General features: G+C 39.9%; 1 long non-coding RNA gene across 1 annotated transcript; it reads left to right on the top strand.

Annotated features, from left to right (window-relative positions):
* Positions 1-15,196: 15,196 nt before the first annotated feature.
* On the top strand, positions 15,197-17,978 carry LOC132654695 (uncharacterized). Its single transcript, XR_009592377.1, has 2 exons — positions 15,197-15,283; positions 16,661-17,978. It is a non-coding gene; the product is annotated as an uncharacterized LOC132654695 (long non-coding RNA).
* The last annotated feature ends 3,217 nt before the right edge of the window (positions 17,979-21,195 follow it).

A 21,195-nucleotide genomic window follows, 5' to 3' on the forward strand; every position in this document is an offset into this window, starting at 1 on the left:
CTTTGAAACAGGGTCTCACTCGGTAGCCTTGACGCTCCTGGAACTCACTATGTAGACCAGGCTGGCCTTGAACTAAGTGCTGGGATTAAAGGTTTGTGTCACCACAACTGGCTGCCACTTTTTGAAAAACTTGTAGATCCCTTCTATACTACAGAAGTGTTACAACCACAAGGAGCAGTTATGTAACAGCCCGTGTCAGACACAATGACTTCACAGTGAGTTTTGCCATATGGAGCTGGAAGGGAAATTATTTTGAGACATTACAGGGTATTAATCACCAGATATTGCTAGTTTATATAGAATAGTAGAAAAAGAAAGTCATTAGAAACATTGTTTTAGAGCAGTGGTTCTCACCCTTCCTAATGCTCCTCTAATATAGCTCCTCATGTTGTGGTGACCTTCAACCATAATATTTTTTTCATTGCTACTTCATAACTGTAATTTTGATGCTGATATGAATTATAACATAAATATATGATATCTCTGATGGTCTTAGGTGATGCCTGTGAAAGAGTCATTTCATGGCTGGAGAGTTGGCTCAGTGGTTAAGAACACTGGCTGCTCTTCCAGAGGAGCTGGGTTCAATTCCCAGCATCCACATGGCAGCTCACAACTGTCTGTAGCTCCAATTCCAGGAGACCTCACACCATCACAGACACATTTGCAGCCAATATATGGAAGAAAAGAGCAATGCACATAAAATAAAGATATATAAGTCTCAAAAAAAAGGGTCATTTGACCTTCAAGGGGGTTGAGACCTACATGTTTAAAATTGCTGTTTTAAAGGGTAGGAGTATGTCATTGTTTGAGTGTTTTCATTTAAAATTGGAATCATATGAGCCAGTGAGATGGTTCAGTGGGTTAAAAATGCTTGCTTCCAAGCCAGAGGCTCTGAATTTTCTCCATGAGACCCACAGAGTGGAGGTAGTAAGAACTGACTTCTGCAAGTTGTTCTCTGACTTCCATATCATGACATGCATGAAAACACACACATACATTCACTTACATAGACACACTCACACATGCACACACTGATACAGAGACACACACAAACACTGACACACACAGGCACACACACATGCAGAAACATACTGACACAGTTACGCACAGAGAAACACTCTCTCATACACATGTAGACACATGCAATGAATGAATGAAATTAAAATAAAACAACGTGGTTATCCTATGATGTTCTGTGTTCAGGGCTGATCATCTGGCCCAGTGGCTCCAGAGCAAAAGAAACATTAGAGAAGTTTGAATTAAATCGAGGCCAAGGCTCATAAGCACATGAGTGGTAAATTCTAAACAGATTGTATGGATGGTGCAATTATCTCCACTGGTATGTTCTTTTGAAATTATTTTTATGTTGTATTTGAGACAGTGTCTCTTTTATCTCAGACTAGCCTTGAACTTGCTTTGTAGCTGAGAAGGGACTTGAATTTCTGCTTACACTTGAACCTCCTGTTTACACTTTCCAAGTGTTGGGGCAATAGGCATTCACCACTGGATCCAGTTTATATGGTGCTGGGGATTGAACTCAGGGGTTCCTGCATGCTAGGCAAGCACTCTACCAACTGAGCCACATCTCCAGTTCCAAATGTATAGTGTAGGTTTGCTGTGAACTCATGATATTCCTGCCTTTGCCTCTTAGTGTATCTTACCAGCGTGCACAACACAAACTGTGTGTTCTTCATAAGGAGGGTAGGACACATGTTCTGAACTTGACGATGAATCTGAACTATTTCCATAGAGTTTTTCGGCAGACATCTGTGGTTGAAGGTCAGGATTGGTTTCTTTCTTTTTTGGGTGTAAAAGGTTAATTATTATTATTTTTTTAATTTTTAATTATACTTTATTTACTTTGTATCCCCCTTTTAGTTCCCTCCCTCCTCCCCTCCCAATCCCTCCCTTCCTTCTCCTTCCCCTCACACTCCCCTCTCCAAATCCACTGATAGGGGAGGGTTTCTTTTTCTTCCTTCTGATCCTCGTCTGTTAGGTCTCATCAGGAGTGGCTGCAGTGTCTTCCTCTGTGGCCTGGTAAGGCTGCTCCCCACTCAGCGGGAGGTAATTAAAGAGCAGGCCAATCAGTTCATGTCAGAATCAGTCCCTGTTCCCATTACTATGGAACCCATTTGGACACTGAACTGCCATGGGCTACATCTGTGCAGGGGTTCTAGGTTATCTCCATGCATGGTACTTGGTTGGAGTATGAGTCTCAGGAAAGACACCTGTGCTCAGATTTTTTGGTTCTGTTGCTTTCCTTATGGCCCTCCTGTCCTCTCCAGATCTAACTATTATTTCCCACTTCTTTCATAAGATTTCCTGCATTCTGTCCAAAGTTTGGCCATAAGTCTCAACATATGCTTTGATAGTCTGCAGGGCAGAGCCTTTCAGAGGCAACCCAGATGCCCTTCAACTGAAGAATGGATACAGAAATTGTGGTACATCTACACAATGGAATATTACTCAGCAATGAAAAACAAGGAAATCATGAAATTTGCAGGTAAATGGTGGAATCTGGAAAGGATCATCCTGAGTGAGCTATCCCAGAAGCAGAAAGATGCACACGGTATATACTCACTCATACAGACATATAATACAAGATAAACCTACTAAAATCTATACACCTAAAGAAACTAATCAAGAGGGAGGACTCTTGCTAAAATGCTCAATTCCTATCCAGAAAGGCAAAGAGGATAGACACCAGAAGAAGAAGAAAACAGGAAACAAGTTAAACTGGGAAACTTTTAAAAAGCCTATTTTGTATTGTTCTTTGAGAACTTTGTTATTTGATCATAGTCACCTCTTCTTCAATTCTTTCTAAATCCTCCTCCCTTTCCCTACCTATACAACTTTGTGCCCTTATAAAAACATGAACTCAAATTTGTGCTGTCCATATCCCTTGGATGAGTGACCAACCAGTCGAACGTAGTAGACCTACCAATGGTCACACCCTTAGATTAAACTAACCTTCTGCCAGCAGCCAGCAGCTGCCAATAGCTACAGCTGCCAGCAGCTACAGGTGAGAGATTGTGCCTACATTCCCTCTGCATGCTGGGATTTTAATTGACTTGAGCTTGCACAGGTCTTCTGTAGGCTCTCATAACTACTGTGAGTTCATATGTGCAACTGCCATGTTGTGGCCAGAAAATACTGTTTCTTTGTAGTCATTCATCACCTGCCTTTTATATCTTCCCACACCCTTTTTTTTTCTCAATTATTCCTGAGCCTTGGGGGAAAGGGTGTGATATAGATGAACTATTTAGGGCTGAACATTCTGCAGCCTCTTATTCTATTCACCTTGACAAGTTGTGGGCCTCTATGTTAATCACATCTACTGCAAAAACTTCTGTGATGAGAGTTGAGACAAATTAATCTATGGATATAACTATAAGGCATTAGGAGTCAATTCAATTCTATGTTTATTTAGTAGATCAATGGTAGTAGATGACCTCGTAGGACATATGGCCTAAACACAGGATCTTGGTCTGTTAATGGTGCCAGGTATGAGTTCTATTTTATGGAGTAGGTCTTAAATCCATCAAAAGAATATGCTTCCCTGCTCCCATGACATTTATGCCAATGTCACACCAGTGGGCATGTCTTGCCAAGCAGGTCATTTTTGTTGCCTTCAGAATTCATATCTAAGTAGGATTGATGATTGCTTTTCTTCTTCAGTATTATTATAGCATCTTCCACCACCATTAACTGGAGTCATTAGGAACAAACCTTCCATGTCAGTACCAGCTTGATATCTCTGTGTTCTGTGACTCAAGATTGTGATATCTTCAACAATAGGTTCTTACTGTTAGAGGACAACCAAAAACATTGGCAATAGCCTGTAATGTTTTGGGCATCAATGAAATCTCACTGGCCAACAGTCTCCAAAGAGCTAATTCATGTTTGGCACTGATGCTTTTAGTTGTTAAGCTATGATATCAAGAAAGGGTATTGTCATTCATTTATAGTGTAACTTCAGAACTATTTATTTATTTAACATGTATGTTTTTTTCTGCATGTATGTCTATGCACCATGTATGTGTCTAGTGCTCATGGAGGCCAGAGAAGGTGTTAGACATCCTGGAAATGTTAACTTCCATATGAGTGCTGGGAATGGAATCCAGGTAAGAGCAGCCAGTGTTCTGCATTGAGCCATCTCTCAGGCCTCCCATGCCCACTTAAACTCTCATTATGTGTGTGCACATATATTTTAGGAAACTTTGACAGTATACAACTTTTTCAGAAGTTCTGTAGTGTTAGTTATTTTCTTCTTTATTTTCTCCTCTGTCCTTCCATTTCACATCCCACTTAACCTTATATATTATTGCATTCTACCTCTCCTGCCTTGAAAGTGTGTCCCCTATCACTAATGACCCCTTAACAGTTTCCTGATCTCTATGTGTATTACAAAAGAAATACACACATTTGAAGAGTCAAAGCTAACATCCATAAATGAGAAAACATGTGATGTTTGTCTTTCTGTGTCTGCGTTACCTCACTCAGAATGAGTGTTTATAGCTTGATCCATTTACCTGTTGTCTTAGTCACTGTTCTATTGCTGTGAAGAGACACCATGGCCAAAGCAAATCTTTTAAAATAAATCATTTAATTAGTTCATTATTTTCATGGCTTGGCAGCAGGCAGGCATGGTGCTGGAGAAGTAGCTGAGAGCTACATCCTGATCCTCAAGCAGAGTGAGAGAGAGAGAGAGAGGGATAGAGAGAGGGATAAAGAGAGAGACAGAAAGAGAAAAAGAGAGAGACAGAGATTGGAGACTACCATGGGCTTTTAAAACCTTAAAGGTCACCCCCAGCAACTCACTTCCTCCTACAAGGCTATACCTACTCCAACAAGGCTATACCTAATCCTTTTCAAATTGCTTTGCTCTCTGATGATTAAGCACTCAAATATATGAGCCCTTCAGGGCCATTCTTATTTAAGCCACCACACCTGTAAATTTCATAATTGTATTTTTCTTAACAGTAGAATAATATTCCAATGTGTAAATATATGACATGCCTAGAATATACAAAGAACTAAAAGAAAAAAATCTAAAGATCAAGAAAATAAACAACCCTATTTAAAATTTAGGGCATAGAACTGAATAGTTCTCTCTCTTGTGGTTTTTTTGATACAGGGTTTTTCTGTGTAGCCTTGGCCATCCTGGAACTTGCTTTGTAGACCAGGCTGGCCTCAAACTCATAGATTCATCTGCCTCTGACTCTCTAGTGCTGGGACTAAAGATGTGTCATCATACCTGGCTAAATATTTCACAAAAGATTAAATACAGGGGCTAGAGAGATGGCTCAGCAGTTAAGAGCACTGGCTGCCCTTGCAGAAGACCTGGATTTGGTTCCCAGAGCCCACATGGTAGCTTATAACCATTTGTAGCTAAGCAGTTTCAGGGGATCTCATGTCCTTTTCTGAGCTCTAAGGTCACCAGGCACTCATGCAGTGCATATCCATATATTCAGGCAAAAAACTCATACACATACATAAATAAACCCAAGAAATAAAGATGACATAAATAGCTAAAAAGCATTTAAAATGTTCAACATCCTTAGCCATCAGGTAAATGTCACTTAAAATTGTTTTGAGAATGCATTTTACCCCAGTCAGAATGGCTAACCAAATGATGGCAAAATCTGGCATAGATGTGGGGAAAGGGCAGTACAAAATGGCACAGCCACTATGCAAATGCTCTAAAGCAGCAGTTCTTAACCTGTGGGTCACAACTCCTTTGGGCTTTGAATAACGATTTCATAGGGGTCACCTATGACCATCCTGAATATCAGATGTTTACATTATGATTCATAAGAGTAAGTGGGGCATGGTGGTACACACCTTTAATCCCATTAGCTGGGAAGGCAAAGACAGGCAGATCTCTATGAGTTCAAGGCCAGCCTGGTCTACAAAGTGAGTCAGGGACAGCCAAGGATACACAGAGAAACCCTGTTTGAAAAAAAAAAAAAAACCCACAATGATTCATAAGAATTACAGTTATAGAATGGCAAGGAAAATAATGTTATGGTTGGGGGTCACCACAACACGAAGAACTGTATTAAAGGGTCACAGCATTAGGAAGGTTGAGAATCGCTGCTCTTAAGTTATAGAACTACCACATAAGCCAGCTATTCTCTTGTGAATATCCTGTGGTGTTTTGAATGAGAATTGCTCCCATAGGCGCATACAGTTGAATGTTTGGGACCCAGTCAGTAGATTTGTTTGGGAAGGGTTAGGAGGTGTGACCTTGATCAAGGAAATGTGTTAGTGATGGGCAGGCTTTGAGCTTTTAAAAGCCATTCCCAGTTAGCTCTCTCTGTCTTCTACGTGTGTATAAAGATGTAATGTCTCAGTTACTGCTTCAGTACCAGGCCTGCCTCCCTGCTGCCATGGCTGGCCATGATAATCATGGACTCTAACCTTTTTAAACTGTAAGCCACAAATTAAATGCTTTCTTTTATGAGTTGACTTGTTCATGGTATTTTGTCATAGCAACAGAAAAATAACTAAGACAATACCTGAAGAACTATATCTGACCATAGAGATGCTTGCTCACTCATGTTTGTTTCTGCTCTATTCACAGTAACCTGGAATTGTAAACAACCCAGTTGTCCACTAATTATGAACCGATAATAATAATATACTATAATTTTAAAATAAAAATTAATATGTATGGATGTTCTGCTTGCATATATGTCTGTGCATGATTTATGTGCCTGGTCCTCACTGAAGTCAGAAGAGGGTGTAGAATCCTCACTAGAACTGGAGTTACAGATTGCTAAAGCCACTATGTGAGTGTTGGAAAATGAGCCTGGGTCATTTGGTAGAGCCTACAAGTGCTCTTAACTGTCTAGCCTTCTCTCCAGCCCCGCCTAACCCCTCCTTTTATTTATTTATTTTTACAACACTGATGTAAATGTAGCTCACAAATAATGGCTTTTTTCATTTAAATAGGCCATATTTAATTTGGGAAAATTTATTTGTTGAATGGTAACATGTTCTTTAGAAGATGACAATTCAAGTTGGGTGTGGTGCCACATACATTTTCCCCCTGCACTTGGGAGAAAGAGGCAGGTGGATATATGTGATTTCAAGGCCATCCTGAATGAGTTCCAAAACTGTGGGCTACACAGTAAGACCCTGTTTCAAAAACCAAATAATTAAAAAAAGAAATGAAGAGAACAGTTCAAAAATTTTTTTATGCAAGATACATATTTTAGTGTATGGGCAACTCAACTGGCTTCCCTTCAGAGTCCTAGCAATGTCTTAAGTCATCACCTGCCAGTGCTTCCAGGTGCACCAGGTGTGTGGGAGAGGGCAGTGGTGGTAAAGGACCTGCCTGCCACTCCAGCTCTCTTGGTTTCCCTTTCTCTGTCTTTCAATTTCTCTGTTTTTCCCTCTGTCCCCACATTTTCTTTCTCTGTTTTTTTTTCTGTCCTCATGGATCTGTCCCTGTCTGTCTACATGTCCAATCATCTGCTTCTACTTCTCCTCCTGGAGGCCCTAACTTTTCTCCCCTTATTTCCCCGCGACCCGGGACGCGCCTCCGGGCAAATATTTTTATTTTTGAGATTATAAGATAATGATGTCATTTCCCCTTTCTCTTTCATCCTCTATGTCTTCCCGCGAACCCCTTTTTTTTCCTCTTTCAAATTCATGGCCTCTTTTCTTTAATTGTTGTTACATTATTCTTGTAATATAAGTATGTAATTCCTAAGTATATAATTCCTGCTCACTCTGTGTAATGTTACTTGCATGCGTGTTTTCAGGGCTGACCATTTGTTACTGGTGTGCTCTTCTCTAGGGAAGATTATTCTTCTTGCTCTCAGCATTCCTTGCCTTCCCATGTCTTTAGTTACAGAAAATTTAAGCTTGTGTAATAGAAATGTTATTCCTTGTAATACTATATAGAATATCAAACTTAGAAAATTACAAAGTGGAAGAATCTAATGAATTATGTATTTTGAGAATTCTTACTGTATTTGATAAAATTAGCAGGCCTAAGAGCAATATCATTTAAGAGGTCTGAGTGAGACTGTTTATGTTCTTTTTTGTTTTATTTTTTGCTTTTTGAGACAGGACTGCCGTATGTAGCCCTATAATCTAGACTCTGTGTAGATCAGGCTGGCCTCAAATTCACGGAAATCTGGCTGCTTCTCCCTCTTAAGTGCCATGGTTAAAGTCACGTGCCATCCCACCCAGCCTTGGGACTAGTGAGTAAACCTCACAGCATAATCCCCACTATTACAGGCCCATCTCTGTCAGGCACATATGAAGCAGGTGATAAACAATAACACTGAAAGTCATAGCTCATATTGCAGGAAAGTTTTCTTTTAAAAAAGTAATTAGAAATTCTAGATAAATTATACAACCATTTCTCAATATGTTGAAGACAAAAAATCACATATTTGTAATCACATAATAAAAAGTACCGTTATGAAAATAGATTACAGAGTATCTGTTATAGGAACATTTATAGATAACAGGTGAGAGTTTTGAAGATGCAAAACATTAAAAGGGAGATTAAAACTGCACTCTGAAATAGAGAATTGAATTGAAAGATGAAATCAGAGTCATAGGAAACAGTTGAGAATGAGAAAAGAATTTAAAGTCCGTTTTGTGTACAGATAACATCAGGATTAAAATGTTGGGGACTAACTGCAAAACTGCAAATACTTGTAACAAGATTATGTTACGATTACCTACGATCTTTGGAAGTTTGAGCGAAAGGGCAAATTTCTCTGAGGATTAACTTCTATAGCAAGATTTTAGAACTATAGAAAGTTGTAAGTGCCTATGCTTCCCACAGAATTGAATCATTGTTTTGAACAGATGCAAAAATAAATAACAAAAAGAGGAAAATAGTCAAAATAATATGATTTAAAGATTAGGATTGTTAAGAAAAATAAGAAAGATATGATTTAGTTACATAGAAAGAAAGATACAGGAATGAGAAATATGAAGAAAAAAATCCAAATTCTAGACTGGGGAAGAGGATCAGTATGAAGGTCATCATACCTCACACTCAGTCTGAGTGCTGAATGCCTTTGCTCAGGGCAGAGTGAATCCTACAGATGTGAAGTGCCTTGGAAAGGCTGCCTAAGAGGAGGCATGACTAAATCAAGGACAGGATGACAGGTCTCTTCCTCCCAGTGGACATAGACCAGCTTGTCACCCATGGTGTCAATGACCTTGTTTACTGTGCATCCTTTAGATGCACCCAAAGGAAAACCTCTCCAAGAGGCCATGTGATTCTCAGGTAACATTAGTATGCTAAGAGTGCAAAGTCTATATCTGAAGATGTGCATTTTCCCAAGATGAACTATACCAGAAAGTAAACTTGAGGATTAAGGAAGTCATTAAAAGTTTTAAGACAGTGGTGGGAATTATCACAGCTGGTGTAACAAAGGTTGAGTAGTGAACAGGGCCACAGAGAACATTTGTGCTGGTCCACTGGAGACCATTGTGCCTTCTGCTCTTATGTTGTATTTTCAGGTTCCATAGAAGACATGACACCATTGTCTTCCTCTGTGGCCTGGCAAGGCTGCTCCCCACTCAGGGGAGGTGATCAAAGAACCAGCCACTGAATTCATGTCAGAGACCCAGAGGAAGACAATGCAGCCAGTCCTGAGGAGACTTGATAGGCTAGAGTCAGAGGAAAGGGGAGGAGGACCTCCCCTATCAGTGGACTTGGGGAGGGGCATGGGATGAGATAAGGGAGGGTAGGATTGGGAGGGAACAAGGGAGGGGCTTCAGCTGGGTACAAAGTGAATAAACTAAAAAAAGAAAAACAGAAGAATACATGACATCACACTTTGACCAAATAGTACACAGACTAATCATGCTTGTATCACTTTTGCTCAAGAGTAGAGTACTCTAAGATTTCTCAGTTTTGCTAAAACAGACACTAGTCAATCTGCCTTCCAAATATCTATGATTATAGCTGCAGTCAAGTCCGGGTTCAGCCTGGATCAGAGAAACTTTTTATCAGACGATTTAGAAATACTCAAAGTGCTGAAAATAACTGGCCATTAAGTTCAGATACCTAAACATGACATCTATTAAATCCTCTTCAAGATTTAATAGAAGAGGGTCAAAGATTATAAGATCTAGAGGATCAATGTCACGAAATGATGTCTCCTGGTTTTGACTTGGCCATGACAACCATGAATACTCCATAGTGCTGCTCATCTACTCAAGACCTACATACAAAAAAGACAGCAGAAAAGGAGAAGTGGCTCATTGTAGTGGATCCCTTATATCCCAGCACTTGCAAGGTAGAGACAGGGAGCTATCTGAGTTCGAAGCCAGCCTGATCTACATATCAAGTTAAGGTCAGCCAAAGTATATAAACATAATGATGATATACATAGATGAAAGACACAAAGAGTACAATATTACCAGAGCTTACATATTTCAGGTGCATCACTGAGGTTTTAAATTTTTTTTGACACATGTCTCTCTATGGAGTCCTGGCTGTCTTAGAACTCTGTATGTAAACCAGGTTGGCCTTGAACTCACAGGGATCTAGCTACCTCTGCCTTCAACGTGCTGGAACTAAAGTTGTATATCACTATGCCCAGCTATGTTATTAAATTATTAATTTGAAAATATTTTTTGAACAAAGTAAAGGCTTTTATTACAGAAACATTCTCCAATCACTTTGGAAAAGGTCCACTCAGGCAGATGTGGTGGAGATCACTCTGTCCCTGTTCCCATTTTACCTTGTGTCATTACCTAGGCCAGCTTTGCACACTCTCACACAGGAGCCTTCTCCAAGAAGTCTCATTAAGGATGGCCCATTGCATTTATGGCAAGAACAGTTCTTACTCTCAGCAGGATCCCAACCCCCATCCCAAGTCATACAAATTTCTGTTGAGTTTCAGTGACCACAGAAATGCTTAGCTGGATGAGGCAGGTGCTGCAGGACATTGGGGATTAAGTGAGGCCAGTCTTGAGCCTACTGCATCATAGCTCCATACATTCCTCTATCCCCTTGATCTGCTTGCAAATCCAACACTTGAAGCTGCATATAGCTCATATAACCGGATCTCTACCCCATCTATGCTTTCACCAGGTCCACTGAGTGTGGCTTCACCACCAGCAACTCACTACAATAACTCACTCGATATCCAGTGCAAATTTTAAGTTTCGTTTTGTTTTACAGCTGATTAGAATTCTGTCGAGTATGTACCACATTTCATTCCATCAGCTGAAGGAAGTATGGGCTGTTTCCATTTTCCACATATTTTGAATATAGCAAGAATAAACATGGCTAAGCAAGTAAACATGCAGTAGGATATTGAGTCCTTTGGTATATGCCACAGAGTGGTCTAGGTGGGTCATGGTGGTAGATTCATTTTTGCATTTTTTGAGAATTCACCATATTGGTTTCCATAATGGCAGCATTAGTGTGTAACACCACCAACAGTGAATAAGGAGTCTCCTCTCTCTGAATATTTGCCAGCATTTGTTGTCAGTTGTTTTCTTGTTCTCAGTGGAGTAAGATAAAATCTGAAGGTAGTATATTTTATCTATTTCCTTGATTTGTTTATGTATTTAATTTTACAGCCTGATCTCAGCTCCCTTCCTTCTTCTTCTACCAGTCCCACCCTCACACCCCTCTTCTTATTTCCCCTTCCTCTTCTCCTCAGAGAAGGGGAGGCCTCACATGGGTACCAACCCCCCCTTGCACATCAAGTCACAGAAGGACTAAGCACATCGCCTCCTACTGAGACCAGACAAGGCAGCCCAGCTAGGGGAAAAAGACTCAAAGGAAGGCAACAGGCCCCACTCAAATTGTTAGGGGACCCACACGAAGAATAAGCTGCACATCTGCTACATATGTGTAGGGAGTCTAGGTCCAGCACATGCATTCTTTTTGGTTGGTGGTTCAGTCTCTGTGAGCCCCCATGAGCCCAGGTTAATTTACCCTGTAGGTTTTCTTGTGGTGTCCTTGACCTCTCTAGCTCCCTAAATCCTTCTCCCATCTCTTTCACAAGACTCTCCAAGCTCTGCCTATTGTTTGGCTATTGTTTAACCCTAACCCTAAACTAACCCCTAACCCTAACCCTAACCCTAACTCTAACCCTAACCCTTACATATCTCTGCATCTGTTTTCATCAGAAGACAGTTATGGTAGTGTACTGTCTGTAAGCATAGCAGCATGTTGGGTTGGCTCTCTCCCATGGAGTAGGTCTAAGTTGGGCCAGTCATTGCTTGGTCTTTTGCTCAATCTCTGCTCCATTTTTATCTCTACACTTCTTGTAGACAGGACAGATTTTGGGCCTAAAGTTTTGTGCGTGTATTGGTGTCCCCTAATCTCCACTTGAAGTCCTGCCTGGCTACAGAAGGTGGTCTGTTCAGGCTCCATATCTCCCACTGCTAGGAGTCTCAGCAGGGGTCATTCCAGTAGACTCCCAGGAGGTTCTCCCTCCCCCACCAATTTCTGTTCCCTCTTCCAACCCCTCTCCCCATCACACACTGGTGCCTATACCCCTTTCCTCCCAACTCCCTTTCCCATAAAGTTCCCTCCCTCCAACTACTTCATATGTCTATTTTATTTCCCCCTTTTGAATGAGATTCAAGTACTCTCATTTGGGCTTTCCTTGCTACTTAGCATCTTTGTGTCTTGTGGATTGTAACATAGCTATTCTGTACTTTATGGCTAATATCCACTTATAAGTGAGTACATACCATGCATGTCTTTCTGGGTCTGGGTTACATCATTCAGGATAATCTTTTCTAGATCCATCCATTTGCCTGCAAATTTCATGATGTCATTATTTTTAATAGCTGAATAGCATTTCATTGTGTAAACGTACCACATTTTCTTTATCTGTTCTTTGATTGAGGGACATCTAGGTTGTTTCCAGTTTCTGGCTATTATGAATAAAACTGTTATGAACATAATTGAGCAGGCGTCCTTGTTGTATGGTGGAGTATCTTTTAGGTATATGCATAGGAGTGGTATAGCTGGATCTTGAGGTAAAACTAGTCCCAATTTTCTGAGATTGATTTCCAAAATGGTTGTAAAAGATTTCACTCCCACCGGCAATTGAAGAGTGTTGCCTTTGCTCCTCATCCTTCTCAGCATGTGTTGTCACTTGAGTTTTTGATCTTTGGCATTCTGACTGTGTGAGATGAAGTCTCAAAGTAATTTGATTTGCATTTCCCTGATGACTAAGGGCGTTAAATATTTTTAAAGTGCTTCTCAGCCATTAGAGTTTCCCTTGTTGAAAATTCTGTTTAGCTCTCTATCTCACTTTTTAATTGGGTTATTTGGTTTGTTGGTGTTTAATTTCTTGAGTTCTTTTTTTTTTTTTTTCAATGCAGTTTATTCAAGAACCTTGAACAATCCTCGGACCCTGGGGAAAGCCAGCCCACAGCTTAAATAGCCTCTGGGTAGCCAACCCAGGCGTGCCATGTGGGCAATGCAGATAGGTCCACATACATGGAAGCAAGCCAGATCCTCAGCCTTAGCCAAATGTGGAATTGTTCGTGACAGAGAGCACTCACCATCGGGAAGGTGGAAGGCGGAAACCAGCTCCATCTTTAAGGCACAGCATTCCGCAGCTCTCTACAGTTTTCCCTTTTTGTTTTAGACGCATCAGGCAAGAGTAGAGGTCTGATCTCTGATATTAGAAATAAATTGGGACTTTGTACCGATGTTCATTTAGGTGTCATCCACCCAAAGAGCATCAGACCCGTCCGATACCTTTTTCTCAGAGGCGGGACCTGGGGCATCAACCCGCATGCAATCAGACATGCTCTTCTCTGGGTCGAAAGCGGCTGACCTCTTGAGTTCTTTATATATTTTGGATATTAGCCCTCTGTGGGATGTAAGATTGGTAAAGATCCTTTCCCATTCTGTAGGCTGCCATTTTATCCTATTGACAGTGTCCTTTGCTTAACTGAAGTTTTCAGTTTCATGAGGTCCCATTTACTAATTGATAATCTTAGAGCCTGTGTTGTTGGTGTTCTGTTTAAGAAGTTGTCTCCTGTGCCAATGAGTTCAAGGTAGATTTCTCTACTATTAGATTTATTTTATTTAGTTTTACGTAGAGGTCTTTGATCCATTTGGACTTGAGTTTTGTGCAGGGTGATAAATATGGATCTATTTGCATTTTTCTACATGCAGACATCTAGTTAGACCAGCACCACTTGTTGAAGATGCATTCTTTTTTCCATTGTGTGGTTTTTGCTTCTTTGTCAAAAATCAAGTGTCCATAGGATTGTGGGATTACTTCTGGGTCTTTCATTCAATTCTGCTGATCAACCAGTCTATTTCTATGCCAATACCATGTGGTTTTTATTACTATTGCTCTGCAGTACAACTTGAAATCAGAGATGGTGATACCTCCAGAAGTTCTTTTATTGTACAGGATTGTTTTAGTTATCCTGCTTTTGTTTTTAATTTTTTTTCCATAAGAAGTTGAGAATTGCTCTTTCAAGGTCTGTAACGAATTGGGTTGAAATTTTGATGAGATTTGTGTTGAATCTGTAGATTGCTTTTGGTAAAATGTCTATATTTACTATGTTAATCCTACCAATCCATGAGCATGGGAGATCTTTTCATCTTCTGATATCTTTGTCAATTTCTTTCTTCAGAGACCTGTTTTTTTCAAACAGGTCTTTCATTGCTTGGTTAGAATTACACCAAGGTACTTTATGTTATTTGTGGCTATTGTGAAGGGTATTGTTTCCCTAATTTCTTTCTCAGCCCCTTTGTCTTTTGTTTACAGGAGGGCTACTGATTCTTTGAGTTAATTTTGTATCCAGCCACTTTAGTGAAGGTGTTTATCAGCTGAAGGAGTTCCCTGGTAGAATTTTGGGGATCGCTTATGTATATTATTATATCAGATGTGAATAGTGATACTTTTGAATTTTTTCTTTCAGATTTGTATCCCCTTGATCTCTTTCAGCTGTCTTATTGCTCTAGCTAGGACTTCAAGTACTATGTTGAAGAGATAGTGGGCAGCCTTGCCTTGTCCCTGATATCAGTGGGATTGCTTTAAGTTTTTCTCTGTTTAGTTTGATGTTGGCTATTGGCTTGCTGTGTATTGACTTCGTTATGTTTATGTATGTGCTTTGTATCCCTGATCTCTCCAAGACTCTTAACATGAAGGGGGGTTGGATTTTGTTAAAGGTCTTTTGAGCATATAATGAGATTATCATGTGGCCTTTTTTCTTTCAGTTTGTTTATATGGTAGATTGCATTAATGGATTTTTGTATGTTGAACCATTCCTGCATCCCTGGGATGAAGCCTACTTAGTTGTGGTGAGTGATATTTTTGATATGTTCTTGGATTTGGTTTGTATTTTATTGAGAATTTTTTGGATTAATGTTCATAAGGGAAATTGGTCTAAAATTCTCTCTCTTTGTTGAGTCTTTGTGTGTTTTAAGTATCAGGGTGACTGTGCCTTTATAGAATGAGTTTTGTAATGTTCCTTTTGTTTCTATTTTGTGGAATGATTTGAGGAATACTGGTATTAGCTCTTTTTTTGTTTTTGAAAGTCTGCTAGAATTCTATACTGAAACTGTCTGGCCCTGAGCTCTTTTTGGTTGGGGGACTTTTGATGACTGCTTCTATTTCCTTAAGGGTTATAGGGCTATTTAACTTGTTTATTTGCTCTTGATTTAACTTGGTAAGATTTTCCAATTATGTGGCATATAGGCTTTTGAAGTAAGACCTGATGATTCTTTGGCTTTCCTTGGTGTCTGTTACCTCCCTGTTTTCATTTCTGATTTTGTTAATTTGGATCGTGTCTCTCCGTCTTTTAGTTAGTTTGTCTAACAGTTTGTCTACCTTGTTGATTTTTTTGAAAGAACCAGTTCTTGGTTTTGTTGATTCTTTGTACTGTTTTCTTTTTTTCTAATTCATTGATTTCATCTCTGATTTTGATTTTTTTCCTGCCTCTTGAGTGTGTTTGTTTCTTTTTGTTCTAGAGCTTCAGGTATGCTTTTATATTGCTAGTATGACATCTCTCCAATTTCTTTATGAAAGCACTTAGTGCTATGAGTTTTCCTGTTAGTACTGCTTTTATTGTGTTCCATAAGTTTGGCTATGTTGTGCCTTCATCTCATTGAATTTTAGAAGGTCTTTAATTTCTTTCCAGAAAGTAGATTTAATTGGCATTTCTCTGATTGCTAAGAATGATGAATGTATATGTGCTTTGTCTGCATGTATACCTGTATTCCAGGAGAGGACATCAGATCCCTTTATAGATGGTTTTGAGCTACCGTGTAGTTTCTGAGATATGAATTCTGGACCTTGGGAAGAACATCTGCTGTTCTTAACCCCTGAGCTATCCATTTCACCAGCCCATGGGCAATGAACACTTTTAAAAAATATTTCTTAGCTGTTTTTTTCTTTTTTTGAGACCTCTCTGTTCAGAATTTTCTTGGCAGACACTCTACCTCAATTCAAGTTTGAAAACATAATGTTGTGTTTAGTTTACAGCTGTTGCAGATGACCCTAACTTGAGTTATGTAAGGAAACATTCATCCCAGATAGAGAAGGCTATGAAAAACAGATCAAAGGATTATAGTCAGGGACAGATTGTTGAAAATGTTTTATTCAGATTTATTACAAAAAGTATGGGTGACCAGACCCAGAAAGACAAATGCGTGTTGTGTTTCATCTTTGTTTTTTAGTTTCAAACCCTCAGATTAAATGGAGACAATCACAGAAAACTACAACTGGTTACAATGCAGAGATCAACAGATTGTGAAGAGCCCAGTTCCAAAGGCCACACCTATATCACAGCTCCTGCATCTATGGCTCAGGAAATATTGCACAAGAGGGGAGAAAAGATTGTAAGAACCAGAATATCAGTAAGTCTGCTATGAAAGAGTCTAACCCAGAAATAGCTGTACAATGAAGACTGAAACAATTGCAATATCAATGGATACATTAACATGGAAGGGCAAAAATATGATGGGGTACCACTCCTAGACAAAGAATTATATGTAACTAAGGACTGTTGGAAGAAGGACAGTCAGCATCTCCCAATAAGGGGATGAACTCCCTTATTGGTTGTCCAGTGCAGAGTGGTCAACCCTGAAACATTATTCACACAAACAACAGAAACAGTGTCAGCAGATTATATTTGTATATATTACTGCATATACGTATATTGTTGGTATAGTGTTCTTATGGAATGTATACAATTTACCCTTGTTCATTCAAATGCTGATTTATCTACCCCACTATCTGGTTTCAATCCAGACAATGTCTCAAGTTTGTGTAAACATGCCACCATTTGCTCTCTGTTATTGTCAATTAAACACAGTTAGTGCTGTGCAATGGAAAGAATAAGGTGGGGCATCCTGGTCCGGAGGGGAGGAGAAGGAATCGAGTGGGAGGAGGAGGAAGGATCAGCAGGAGAGGTCTTGGAACCATGAGGAGAGATGAACTGGACTTAAGATCTGACTAAAAGCAAGTATAATGGGTAAAATCTGAATGGTAGGAAACTATGTGGGCTTGGAGTTTTAGGATGTAGTAATCATTGCCCATTATTGTGCTCTAGGTTAATTAAATAAATCCTAGTCTCTGTGTGTGATTTGGTTGTACAGCTCGTTTAGGAATAACCTCTGCTTACCTAAAAGATAAATCAATAATAAATATTAACCACCCACCACAGTGTATGTAGGCACAATATACGTGTTTACATATAACAATAGTAATAAGAGAAAAAGTGGATATCAATTTGAAAGTGTGTATGAGGCATATGAGGAAGGGGTTTGTGGAAGGATAGTTGGGAGGGGATGGAGGAAGGAAAAGAATGTAGGAAAGTGATGTAATTCTTTTGGTGGCACATGCTTTAAATCTCAGCACTTGGAAGGCAGAGGTAGGTGAATCTCTGTGAGTATGAGGTCAACTTGATCTACAAAGTGAGTTTCAGGACAATGAGAGCTACATAGAGAAACCCTGCCTCAAAAACCAAAATAAATAAATAAATGGATAAATTAATTAAATGGTCATGTTGCTGATTATCTATGAGTGTAGCTTCTGACATTACCAGGTGAATCATATAGCAGAATCCCTGATTCTCTGACTCTTAAAATCTTTCTTTCTCCCCATTCATCAATGTCCCTTGAGTCTTAGGGGCAGGAGCTGTATTATTGATACATTCGTTGGGACTGGGGTTCACTACTCCATATTTTGGTTGGTTGTGGTTTTCTGTAATGGTCTCTGTCTATTGCAAAGAGAAGTTTCCTTGATGTAGAGTAAGATACACTTAAGGAGGCCTCAACCCTACAAAAAGAACTACATGCAACTAAAGAATGTCAAAAGCAAGAGAAATGGTCTTCTCCAAAAAAAGAGTACACCATTGGTCACAATTGGTTATTCAGCCCCAAATACGTACATGTAAGTAACACTATAAAGACTGAGCACATTGTATTCTGAGAGGTCTTGTATCCCTCAAGACCCTCCAGAAGCTCTAAGCCATTTTGACTAGCCTGGCTCCATGACAGGCTGCATTTTTTGCACCTTGCTTAACTAGGGCTGCGTTTCTGTTTCTCAGAATTCCTGGAAAAGCCACAACCTGAGAACAACCAATTGGTTCACAGGTCAAGCTGACCAAAAGCTATGCTTATAAATACATGGCCTTGCTGTTCCCAAAGTACAGTGCAGCTGGTCCTGATCCATTCAAATTAAAGGTCAACACATGAGTAAAACCAAACATCAATGAGTCAACAAAGTCCCTAGTATCGATAGAAAAATCCCTAAGCAATCAGACAATCCTGAATTCTCTCATAACCTTTTGTCATTTCTGACCAATTAGTTTAAGAGTTACCACACAAAGCCCCTGTCTATAAATTGAGTTTATGAACTCACTTCTGGGTCCCCATTTTGCCCTAATGATGATTCCAGCATACTGGTAATTTCTGCAAAATAAACACTCTTTGTTCTTGCATAATACCTGAGTCTCTTTCCTCAGCAATTCTCAGACCCTAACAATTCATGTATTTAGGACCTTGGCCCCCACACATATATAACAACAGTTAATTTAGAAAGACATCATGATACTGGCAGATAAACCAGCTGGTGGATCAATGGAATCAAATAGAAGACCCAGAAAAAACCCACACACTTATGGGCACCTGATTTTTGACAAATATGCTAAAACCATACATTGGAAAAAAGATAGCATCTTTTTTTAATCTTTTATTAATTACAGTTTATTCACTTTGTATCCCCCCATAAGGCCTCCCTCCTCCCCTCCCAACCCCACCATCCCTCTCCCTTCTTCTCGATTGCCCCTCCCAAGTCCACTGATTGGGGAGGTCCTCCTGTCCTTTCTTATGATCTTAGTCTATCAAATCCCATCAGGAATGGCTGCATTGTCATCTTCTGTGGCTGCTCTCCCCTCAGGGGGAGGTGATCAATTATGTGACATCAGATTATGTCAGAGGCAGTCCCTCTTCCCATTACTATGGAACCCACTTGGATACTACGCTGTCATGGAATACATCTGTGCAGGGGTTCTAGGTTATCTCCATGCATGTTCCTTGGTTGGAATATGAGTTCCTGGGGAGACCCCTGTGTTTAAATTTTCTGGTTCTGTTGCTCTCTTTGTGGGGTTCCTGTTCTCTCCAGATCTTACTATTTCCCACTTCTTACTTAAGATTCCATGCACTTTGCCCATCAGTTGGCCTTAAGTCTCAGTGTCTGCTTTGATAGTCTGTAGGGCAGAGCCTTTCAGAGGCCCTCTGTGGCAGGTTCCTAGGTTGTTTCCAGTTTTCTTCTTCTGATGTCTATCCGCTTTGCCTTTCGGGATGGGGATTGAGCGTTTTAGTCAGGGTCTGCTCTCTTGATTAGTTTCTTTAGATGTTCAGGGTTTTAGTAGGTTTATCCTATGTTGTATGTCTATATGAGTGAGTATATACTGTTTGTGTCTTTCTGCTTCTGGACAGCTCACTCAGGATGATCCTTTCCAAGTCCTACCATTTACCTGCAAATTTCATGATTTCCTTGACACCATCATCAAAACAAAACGACTGCCTACAGACTGGGAAAGAATCTTCACCAACCGTTTATCCGACAGAGGGCTAATATCCAGTATATATAAAGAACTAAAGAAGCTGAAAAACAGCAAACCAAGTAATCCACTTAAAAAATGGGGACAGAGATAAACAGAGAACTCTCTGTAGAGGAATATTGAATGGCAGAGAACACATAAAGAAATGCTCAACATCATTAGCCATTAGGGAAATGCAAATTAAAACAACCCTGAGATTTCACCTTACACCCACCAGAATGGCCAATATGAAAAACTCAAGTGACCACACATGCTGGAGAGGCTGTGGAGAAAGCGGAACCCTCCTCCACTGCTGGTGGGAATATAAACTCGTACAACCATTCTGGAAATCAATCTGGTGCTTTCTCAGACAACTAGGAATAGCATTTCCTCAAGATCCAGCCACACCACTCCTAGGCATATATCCAAAAGGGGCTCACGTACACAATAAAGACATTTGCTCAACCATGTTTGTAGCAGCTTATTTGTAATTGCCAGAAGCTGGAAACAGCCCTGATGCCCCTCAACTGAAGAATGGATGCAGAAATTGTGGTAAATCTACACAAAAGATAGCATCTTAAACAAATGGTGCTGATTTAACTGGATGTCTACATGTAGAAAAATGCAAATAGATCCATATTTATCACCCTGCACAAAACTAAAGTCCAAGTAGATAAAAAAAAAAAAAAACCTCAATATAAAACCAGACACATTAAACCTGTTAGAAGAAAAAGTGGGGAAGAACATTGAACTCATTGGCACAGAAGATAACTTCCTGGACAGAACACCAACAGCACAGGCTCTAAGATCAATAGTCAATAAATGGGACCTCATGAAACTGAAAATCTTCTCCAAAGCAAAGGACACTGTCATTAGAACAAAACAACAGCCTACAGAGTGGGAAAGAATCTTCACCAACCCTATATCTGACAGAGGACTAATATCCAGAATATATAAAGAACTCAAAAAGTTAAACAGCGAGGCAAGGCAAGATGGCGGCGCCAGGAGGACTCTCATTCTGAGTAGCAGCACAGCAGGATCAGCACAGTGACCAGCAATCAGAACTCTCAGCCATAAAACACAAGTGATTGTGTTTCCCAGGTGAGAGGATACCCCACGGTGGGGGATTCAATCAGCTTTAACTCACCAGGCTAAACCGCGAAG

Source organism: Meriones unguiculatus, chromosome 6, assembly GCF_030254825.1.
Source record: "Meriones unguiculatus strain TT.TT164.6M chromosome 6, Bangor_MerUng_6.1, whole genome shotgun sequence".
NCBI lineage: Eukaryota > Metazoa > Chordata > Mammalia > Rodentia > Muridae > Meriones > Meriones unguiculatus.